This window comes from Rutidosis leptorrhynchoides, chromosome 1 (assembly GCF_046630445.1).
Source record: "Rutidosis leptorrhynchoides isolate AG116_Rl617_1_P2 chromosome 1, CSIRO_AGI_Rlap_v1, whole genome shotgun sequence".
Taxonomy (NCBI): domain Eukaryota; kingdom Viridiplantae; phylum Streptophyta; class Magnoliopsida; order Asterales; family Asteraceae; genus Rutidosis; species Rutidosis leptorrhynchoides.
Genome location: NC_092333.1, coordinates 452,277,808 through 452,289,241, shown reverse-complemented (window position 1 = coordinate 452,289,241; position 11,434 = coordinate 452,277,808). Strand labels below are relative to the sequence as shown.

Sequence of the window (11,434 nt, the reverse complement as noted above, 5' to 3'; positions counted from 1 at the left end):
TCTTCGAATAATCGAATTGTTTTATCCATATTACTCAATAATGATAAAACTCTATTTATTCAACTCATATTCGTCATGAAAACATATTTATTGTTAACCATGACAACCACACTCAAATTTCGGGACGAAATTTCTTTAACGGGTAGGTACTGTGACGACCCGGAAATTTCCGATCAAATTTAAACTTTAATCTTTATATGTTTCCGACACGATAAGCAAAATATGTAATGTTGAGTCTCGAAAGTTTTGAAATTTATATTCATGTAATCAATTACCCATTGACTATTTCCGACGATTCACAAACCTTTGATTGTAAACAGAAATGTAGATATAAATAATTATATATAATAAGTGATTTAGTTATTGGAAAATAACTTAAAATAATTAAAACTTGTTATATATGATATATTGAATATAAATGATTTCAAACATAATTTGTCAACGTTAGCAAAATATTAAATGTATAATGTTATAATTCGAGTTTACTTGTTTCAATATATATATAATCAACATATTTATCTAAGTAATAAAACTTGATATTTAAAACATAATTATATATATAGCAGTTTAAATATGTATATAATTTCTATACATAACTAGTATATATGTATATTGTTAAAATGTATAAATAATAAATATATATAATGTATATGAAATATTACATAATTAATAAATAATATTAATAAATGTAATTACAAGATAGAATATAATATTACTTTCATTATCAATATTGATATCATTATTATTAATATTACTAATATATATATATATATATATATATATATATATATATATATATATATATATATATATATATATATATATATATATATATGGGATTTGAATAGTATAATTTGTTATATCAATGTTACTAGTAATACTTTTATTATTAACATTAATGTTAAAAATTAATGTTACTATTTGTATTATTAATATTATTATAATATATATTATATAGAGATAAAAATTTAAACATGTAACTTGATGTTAATAAGTATTATCATTAAGAAACATTATTATTATATATTATCATTATTATTATTATTAGTATAAAATAATACAATTTATTAATATTATATTTAATAATAAAATCAATTCTAACATTGATATCAATAATTATTATTATCATTATTGTTAAAATTTTATCAACTATTATTAATATATAATTATTATTATTAGTATTATTATTATTATTATTATATAAGTATATATACTAATTATTATATAAATTGTATATAGAAAAATCAGAAACAGAGACTCTGAATCAGTTGAACGTAACCATCAACCGTGCAAAATTCTTGTTCCTGTCTCTAAGATTGTTAGACATCGAAATCATCGAAATCATAGATTCAATACAAACCAAAATCTGTTGTAGGTCACTTTCTACTTTATTTTATTTTTAATTTTTATTTGTTTTATATCTCCCTGATAAAAAGATAATCCATCGATTGCCTTGATTATAAAAGAAACGAGCTGTTCAATGATAGGGAGCGAGGCATTCAGTTTCTTTCACCCTCATTATCAATTATCACTACCACATATCTTTATCTGATAATATAAGTGTGTTTTTTTAAATATGTCAACACCTCTATTATTGTTACTTTTTGCCCAAAATTGGATTTCAATTGAATTTTAGAAAACTAAAAATGGGGTTTCGTTAGGAATCGTATATGTAAACTTCATGTGAAGTTTCAAATCTCAATTCGTTCTATCGAATCCAAATTTTTGAGTCAAACTTTAAAGTATTAAAGTCAACCGATTGTTCTTCGTGAAAATTCAAATCGTTGATGATATTTCAGAATCAATTAATGATTCATAAAGCTTCTGTAAACTATTTATTATCAATTTCCTTTTGTAACTTCAGTCTAAAAATGTCTTAAATTCAAAATCACGTTTAGGATTATATTTTTTTTTTACGAACGCTGTTGCTACTGCTGGTATTTTTTTTTTATTTTTTTTTTTTTTTGTATAACAATCCATAACCAATTATTATAGTCCAACTTCAAATCTTAAAATTTAATTTAGTGTTAAAGTGATATGGTAATGATGTTCCAGTCGAGTTCAATTGTGGTGAGGAAGAAGGAATTGGAAACAGATAGGTAGAGCTTAAATAAACAAATGATGCGTATAACTTCAGAAAGACAGTAATGGCTGGGTGGTAAAGGGTGTTAGGGCGTGAGCTAGAGGTCTCGGGATCGAGCCCGGGCAAAGGCGGTTAATTTTTTTAAAAGCTTATTTGATAAGGTAGTCTAAATTCTTTTATTTTATTATTATTATTATTATTATTATTATTATTATTATTATTATTATTATTATTATTATTATTATTATTATTATTATTATTATTATTATTATTATTATTATTATTATTATTATTATTATTATGAATATTATTGTTATTGCTAGTATTAATGATTATTGTTATAATTAATATTATTACTAAATATCATTACTTAGTAATATTGTTATTATTATTACTAATATTAATATACGTATTGTTATTATTATAATTATGATCATTATTAGTATTATTAACACTACTATGAACATAATACAAATTATTATAAATATTGTTATTAGTATCATTTTATAAAGTGTTAGTATTATTATTATTATTATCGACAAAAGTATTAGTAATAACATCATTATTATTAGTATGATTATAATTAAACTTATTATCATAATTAACAAAATAGATATTTTTATAATTATAATTATTATTAAATTAAGTATTTTCATCAAAAATTTATATTTTCATAACCGTTATTATTAAATTATTTACTTTATTAAAAACTACTAATATTATTATCTTTATTATTATTAGCATTAAAACTATTATTATTTCAATATTTTACTTTAGTATTACTAAAGTACTGTTTAAACTAACAAGTTATATATATATATATATATATATATATATATATATATATATATATATATATATATATATATATATATATATATATATATATCTATTACATATAACATAACGAAACTTAATATTTTTATATAAAATAAATATAGGTTATTAATATAAAAATTATATTACTAACAATAATACATATCTGTTCGCCTACAAATACATGATTTAATATATATATGAATAATATAGGTTCGTGAATCCGAGGCCAACCCTACACTTGTTCAATGTCGTTCTATGTATTTTTACTACAAAATACGATACGGTGAGTTTCATTTGCTCCCTTTTACTCATTACATTTTTGAACTGAGAATACATGCGCTGTTTTTATAATTGTTTTACGAAATAGACACAAGTAATTGAAACTACATTATATGGTTGAATGATCGCAATCGAATATGCCCCTTTATAGTCTGGTAATCTAAGAATTAGGGAACAGACACCCTAATTGACGCGAATCCTAAAGATAGATCTATCGGGCCCAACAAGCCCCATCCAAAGTACCGGATGCTTTAGTACTTCGAAATTTATATCATGTCCGAAGGAGGATCCCGGAATGATGGGGATATTCTTATATGTATATTGTGAATGTCGGTTACCAGGTGTTCAATCCATATGAATGATATTTTTGTCTCTATGCATGGGACGTATGTTTATGAGAAATGGAAATATGAAATCTTGTGGTCTATTAAAATGATGGAAACGATTGTTTAAGTTAAACTAATGAACTCACCAACCTTTTGGTTGACACTTTAAAGCATATTTATTCTCAGGTATGAAAGAAATCTTCCGCTGTGCATTTGCTCATTTTCAAGATATTACTAGGAGTCATTCTTGACATATTTCAAAAGACGTTGCATTCGAGTCATTGAGTTCATCAAGATTATTATTTAGTCTATTATAGTTGGATATATTATGAAATGATATGCATGCCGTCAACTTTCGATGTAAAGCAAGTTTGTCTTTTAAAAACGAATGCAATGTTTGTAAAATGTATCATATAGAGGTCAAGTACCTCGCGATGTAATCAACTATTATGAATCTTTTATAATCGATATGGACTTCGTCCGGATGGATTAGGACGGGTCATTTCAGCGTATCGGCTGGAAATCCTCCTGTACTTCAACGTACAACAGGGTCTCGAGGTCCGGCTTATCTTGATGAGGAAGATCTGTCGCGTCCCATGGAAACGAGTCAACATGACAATCCTTCGGGATATTTATCAGACTTCCAGCAGACTATTCCCTTGGTTCATGAAAGTGATCCATTGGTTCAAACCACTTCTCTTCCGAATTCTGAATCTCAAGGTCTGGAGGAAGAGTCTTTAACTGAAAGAGATGTGCCACCTCATGGTATATCAATGATTTCAGGAGTCGGGGATAGCAATATCTCTGCTAGAACTAAACAGACGGGTAGTTCTACTACTCTGTCAGAGTCCCATGAGACCAAAGTCATGGAGGCGGATGCTTCGAAAGAAACTTCGCCGGTGACAACTCCGGTTGTTACCCAACCTCCATCAGAAGGGGATATCACGAATCTGACTAGTAGTATGTACAGCCCTACATATAAGAATAATATCGCACAATCATCCTTACCTGCCCTCACAGCAACTCAAATACTTCCACCGACATCGCCTTCAACAGTTGCTGCTGCTGGTGTTCCTATTGTTACTTTTCCACCATCACCTTCTCGTTTACCACTTTTCTATGATGCTTTGGAGCAAGAATATTTCAGTCGTATGTTTTCTAGAGTCAATCTAGATGTTCTTCGACGCACTTCGCTTCAAGCATTGTTTCGTGCTCGTGTTCGATATCCACTTAATTCCTGCTCTTCTCCGTTGAGTCCTCACCGTGATGATGAACATGACGATTCTGATCCTCAGAATAGCCATGAGGGGGAGATAGGAGTAGATGGAGAATATCTAACGGTAAACATTTCAACTAAGGGTGGTGGTGTAAGGTCTTCATCAGCTTCACAAGCTCAACAAGTTCAGATGGAATCAGAAATGGTTTCTACACATGATGAAATTGATGATAAGGAGCCTGAGCAAGTTATAATTCCAATTGTTCATAATGAGGCTGATAGTGGACTGGTAGATGAGGATTTGAACTTGAGTGATTTCTATCTTGAAGAGACGGATGACGATGGATTTGTCATTCTAAGCAAGTTATCATCAGTATCTTCAATTCCGGAAGATGTAGAGATTGTAGATGAAGAGAATCCTGAACCAGTAATAGAAAGTGATGATGAAATGGATTCTTCTGATGACAATGAAGACAATCTTTATGTTAATCCAAATGAAGATGAGATCTTTGATCATATTGAAGATGATGATGCAACAAATCCTACTGGTCATTCATCAAATTCTACACCCTCATCGAGTTCAAATCCAACAAATGCTAATGAAAGTTCAACTTCTGGTACACCTACATCAAGTGAAACAGTGAATTCCAGATTCAAATACAATCATGGAATATTCTTTAAGAATCAGGAGCAAAGATTATTGTTGGGAGTAGAACATGATTTTATAACATTACGAAACACATTCATCGAGGAAAATGCTTACAAGATCTTCCGCATCAATGAATTACCAAGGAGTAAAAGGTTTACTTATATAGGTTCACGATTGCTTCCAGCAAGTGAAAGGAATTGGTATGAGTTTATGTGGAGAAAACATATCAACAAAGATGAAGATGATTTGTGGCTTCAAAGAAAATATCGTATTTCAGAAGTGTTGAATATTACTCGAGTCGGAGTAGAGATAAGCGAAAAGAAAGACGTCATCGGTCAGTTCCACGTTATTAGAGAAGATGAGAAAGAGTACAAGTTCACAGAAGTAGATTTTCATAATCTTGACATGCTTGACATCATTCACATCTACAACTACCTCAGTATCATCATCATTCGACCTTTTGCTAAGGCACAAGCTTTAGAAGCTGTGAAAAGATACATGATGGAGACAATTGAACTGATGAGACGTGAAGATTTTCAAATAGGTCTCGAAGCAAAAAAGGAAAAAAGATTCGAATTACGTGTCCGAATCAATTTACAGAGGGACTGAAGGATATGAGGATGTTTCAAATGCAATTTGAACCCGAAGGGTTTGTTTTTGTAAATTCTCAAAAAGAAAAGGTGTTCATTCGTACTGAAGAGCTGAACAAATATTCAGATGGAACACTTAAGGCTGCACTGAAGTATCTTAAGATTCATCAAAGCAAGTTCCATGACATTGACATGATAATGGGTCTTGGAGAATTCATAAAGCATATAAGAGATCGTCTGAAACTCCGAGTTCGTACAAGACAGTTTGAGATACTTCGTGGACAGAGAAAGAGAAGATATTTCAAGGAAATGGATGAATATCCATTATATGAGGGAGATCCAAGAAAAGCGTGGGGTATCTGGAAACCTTCTAAACAAGTTTCAGAAAATCAAGTAGAAGTTTCGAAACCAGATGGCACACGATGGAAACTAACGTTTGGACCTCTCAAGATTTCAAAATAGGATTATGTTGTAAAGTTCACATTTAACACTAAGGGGGAGATTGTTAGGACCCCGAAGTAGTATAGTGTTAATGTGAAAATAAGCTTAAATGAAGGTTCCTTAGAAGAGGGCTATATAAGGAACCTAAGTAGTCCTAATTAGATAGCCATTGCATTGTAACCGAGTTCTAGAAGTTGTAGAATGTAATTGTACCGATTCTCTCTAATACCGAGTCTCATGCTTACATACCGAATCTCTCTTTATCTTATCATTTCTCTCAATCTCAACATGATCTGACCTATCATTAGTCTGTCTGGTGTGCTTTCAAAATTATCTCTTTCCAAAAGAGCTAAAAAGCTGTGAATATCCTCGATCATTTGCAAATCAGAGTGATAAGTCGGGCGTCCGGTGGAAAGATCCATATGCTTCCGGATGAGAGTCAGTAGTGCTCGTTGGTTTCGTGAGAACGGAAGTGCAGATCTGTCTAAGGCGTTGTAGACCCTAGAGTAAATGATCTTCTGATCTCGACAGAATCTTGTCTCAAGAATAGTGCGAACCACTGAATTGTGCTCTCGTTGCCTTTCTTCGTGATAGATATGATCGTGAAGAGAATTGATAAAGTCTTGAATGCGTTCTTCTAGGATTTCAACATCATTGTCTTCTCTTCGTAGATAAAGGTGGTGTTCTTCTCTGATAGCCATGATTCGTTCTATTAAGCGTAGTGAAAAATCAATGGTTGATTTTCGGATGGCTTCGAGAATGTCTTCAAATTCATCGGTATCATTGATGAAGGTTATCATGTCTGCGTATGTGGATATAACCGGAATTCGATCTGAAGAAGAGTCCGACTCCCTTTGATCTGGTTCGGTTGGCGAGTGTGAGTTATTCAGAATGTTTTCATGTTGCTCTTCCTCGTTATCATCGATGTATTGTTCTTCTGAGGATGCATCTGATGAACGGGTTTCTTCAGTATTTTGATTCTCCACTTTGATACTTGCAGGATCAATTTCTATGTCCTTAACCTCAGCCTTGTCGGTCTTCTTCTTGAAGTGAATGATTAAACTGTGATCTTCCGTCTCAAGCCTCATTATTTCTTCATAACGCTCAATGCTTGGATCGGGTATTGTTGCAGTTTCTTTTACGTCTTCCATTTCCTCTTCCTCCTCAGATTCCTCCTCTTCCTCTATTTCTTCGCTGGGATCCTCTTCTTCCATTTCTGGGTCGCCTACAGACTGTGATTCGACACCCATCTCGATATCGTCGGCTGGTGGTGAAGACTCGTCATCGAAAGTGATCCGTCTGGTGGAAATAGCAAACATCTCTGCCTATCCAGAAAAATCGGTTGGTCGGTCAATTTTAAAGGTAACGCTCTCCCCATGCAATCGTAAGATAAAGGTTTGATTGTACACATCAATTACAGTCTTAGCCGTATTCATGAAAGGTCTTCCTAACACTACTGGGGTGTGTAGGTCTTCCTTAATATCTATTACTACGAAATCCGTAGGATACAAGAATTTGTCGACTTTCACCAAGACGTTCTCAACTATGCCCTTAGGATATCGAATTGTGTGATTGGCAAGTTGGATTGTTATTTTGGTTGGTGACAAGTCTCCTAACTCTAATCTCTTGTAGAGAGAGTAGGGGATTAGGTTGATACTTGCTCCTAAATCTACTAGCGCATGAATGGTTCCAGATTGGTGGATTGAACACGGAAAAAGAATCGGCCCGTATCTCCTAGCTTTGGTGGTAGAGAGTTTCTGAGTAATGCAGAGCATTCTTCACTCAGTGGAATTTTGTTAGAGTCTGGTATCCTCTCCTTTGTAGAAAGAAGCCTTCGGATGTATCTCTTCTGGTTGGGAACTTTGGACATAGTGTCCAGTAATCTTCCATCAAGTTTGAAGGAATCAAGCTTGGATGGTTCTTCTTGTTACCTTCCAAGATAAGGTACGCGAACTAGAGTTTTAGGGGTCAGCTTCTGAGTGTATGTCGATTTGTTCTTGAGCCTAGCTGACCTTCTCCGTGGTTCTTCCTCTGGGATTACGGAATCCGTTTGCTTTGCTTCTTCTATGTGGGGATTTTGGATGGTATTACTTGGCAATCTTCCCTGAGGTCGGGTTTCAAGGTGTTGTGATAACTGTCCGAGCTGCGTTTCCAAACTTTTGAGCAGAGCCAATTGATTTTTCATTAGTATCTCCGTCAGATCTTGCTGGCTGCAGTTCTCTAATTTAGCTGTTGTTGTCCTTGAATGAACTGAGTCAATTGATCATCAGCTCCGAGAATTGGGTTAGTTGCTTTTGTAATCTGGGTGGTAGGGGAATTTTCCTCAACTGGGGGACCAGTGAGTGGAAGTGGTTGATCGTAGGTCAATTGAGATTGTTGGGCTGGATAAGGTGGATAGCGATAGCGGAAAGGTTGATTGCTTCGCTGAAATTGATTAACCCTGGGTGGTTGATTGAATCCGGGATTTGATGGACGAGATGGGTATTGGACGTAACAGACTGAACCGTCAGGGTTTTCATATTCAACTTGATATTCTTCAGTGGGTTGTGGGTTGGTACAATTAACACAAGCCTGAGCTTGGTTAACCTGCTGCGGCTGCGTCTTTAATTCTCCGAGTTGTTTAGCAAGAGATTCCATCTTATCCGTGAGGGATTTGATGGCCTCCGTTTGATTGTTAAGTGCAGAGAGTGAGGCATATGATGAAGTTGTTTCACCACTGTTCCAGCCATGGTGATGCATTATCATGTTCTCGAGCAATTCCCATGCTTCGTCTGCGGTTTGGTTCATCAGATTCCCTTGAGCTGCTGCATCGATCGTCGTCCTATGATTTACCGTAAGACCATTGTAGAAGGTACAGATTTGGGCTGATCGTTCTAGCTGGTGATTAGGGCATTTCTTCAGCAGGGTTTTGAATCGCTCCCATGCAGTATAAAGAGATTCATCATAACTTTGTTTGAAGTTAATGATGTCATTCTTCAGTTTGGTTTGTTTAGAATGAGGGAAATATTTGGTTAGGAATTTAGTAGCCATCTCTATCCATGACGTGATGGAATCTTTTTCCAGTCCTTCAAACCAAGTTTGAGCATGATGAGTGAGAGAATAGGGGAACAAGTATAGCCAGACTATATCTTGTCCTATCCCTCGATATGAATTTATCAAGGTGAGAATTAGGATCGTCGTTCGATAATCCATGAAACTGACAGCTATTTTGGATGAGCTGGATGATGTGATGTTTTAACTTGAACGAGTGTCCTTGAATCTCTGGAAATCTGATTGGTCCTCCTCGACCTTCAATCGAGGGTTTGGTGTTTTCTGCTAAAGTAACGCGTAACGCTATTTGATTTCTGATTCGTACTTCCTTACGTGCTTTAGAGATTATTGCGTCTGGATCAGATACGAATAACAACAGCTCTGGTCTAGATCGGGTTTGGGTCATACACTGGGTATGCCTTTTTGTTTTTAATTTTTTGCAAATAAACTAAGATAATCTAAAGTAAGCTAAACTAGTATAAGGTAATCTAATTTTATCTAGTTTGATCTAAGGTAGTCTAAAGTAATCTAAGGTAATCTAATTTAATTAGCTAACTATCCTACTGTTGAATATGTTTTTGGTTCTAGCTACTGATTCCCTTGTATTTCGCAACAGAGCTCTGCACGAACTATTCAACAAACCAAGTGGCCAGGCCGACTACGGAGAGGCAGGATCCTTTTGGTCCCAATATAATTGGCGATTGTTCGAAAAATCCAACAACCAAGTCCGTGTATAATTGTCTTTCTAAGACACCACTAAATGCTTGTGAATAAGTTTGATAGAGAGCAGTATTACCTGATACCAGTTCCCTGGCAGGGCGCCAAAAACTTAGTATTCTCCCGTGATATGGCCGAAACGGACGGTTTTTACTTGCGCGGTGTCGTCGGGCCGCGGCTCGCCAGGATCAGCCATTCGTGGGAGAGGGTACCGTTTTAAATTTATATTTAGCGGGGCCTAAATCTTACTACTCCTTATAAGTAAGGGAAGTATGACCTAGAGTCATATTTTTGAGATATCAGTAGAATCGAACCTATATTTATGCCTAAGATAGTTAGGGAGTAGTGGTTATTTATTTTGGGATTTTCTAATTTATAAGACAGATAAAGTAAATGCGATAAAATCCGTAATTCAGATAAGGTTAAAGTAAGTGCATACTATGATTTCATCAGTTATTCTGCCGAGATTATGGAATGCTGGCTCATGAATAGGTAGAGGCCTTGTATTCATTACACTGGTCCTAAACGCCCCTGTCATAAGACATGTCACAGGGTACTGCGTTAGGCTTGAAGATTCTAAATAGACAGCAACGTTCCTTACCCCCGACGCCCGTGTAGTCTGACTACAGGCATACACGTTCAGACGGCTCATCCAATTGAGCGACTCGGTTGGGTGACGTATTAACATTCCAAAATGGTCTAAACTTTCTTAAGCATAATAGAATACATGGTTTACTATATCCAAGAGACGTGATGTGTTTCAATGCTTTCGTTAATGATTGGTTTTGAAAGATAGTTAGGCCCTTAAAAAGAGTTCAACCATAAAGAACACCATGGCCAAGTCAAGCTGACTTCCATGAACACGTTCGGTTATCCTAACGGTCCAATCCTTTATGTGACTAAACAAACAGTTCCTTAATTAACTAAGAATCCCTCAAGCAGGGTGCAATGCTCGAGACCGTGTTATTGTAACGACTCGGCTTTTTCGACTTGCTTTTGTGCTTTGTGCTTTCACGAAACTGCGTATTTGTGCGTACTGAGCTAGCTTATGCTCTGGGATCTTTAATCATGATTAATAACTCTTGTTAATATCTTACAACGTGCTATTAAGTGTGTAATCACTTAACTTGATCCCCGAATGCTTTTACGACCGTTGGTGTCACTTATCGTTTTAAACGAGATACATACTTGGTACACGTTAAACTTTTGTCGAAATTGGAATATTATGACTACGTAAACTTGATTGTTATTTATAACAATTACTTGGATTGAGGGCTTATTTAA

General features: G+C 34.3%; 1 non-coding gene across 1 annotated transcript; it reads left to right on the top strand.

Annotated features, from left to right (window-relative positions):
* The first annotated feature begins 9,278 nt into the window (after positions 1-9,278).
* On the top strand, positions 9,279-9,385 carry LOC139886919 (small nucleolar RNA R71). The gene has a single exon (XR_011772779.1). It is a non-coding gene; the product is annotated as a small nucleolar RNA R71 (small nucleolar RNA).
* The last annotated feature ends 2,049 nt before the right edge of the window (positions 9,386-11,434 follow it).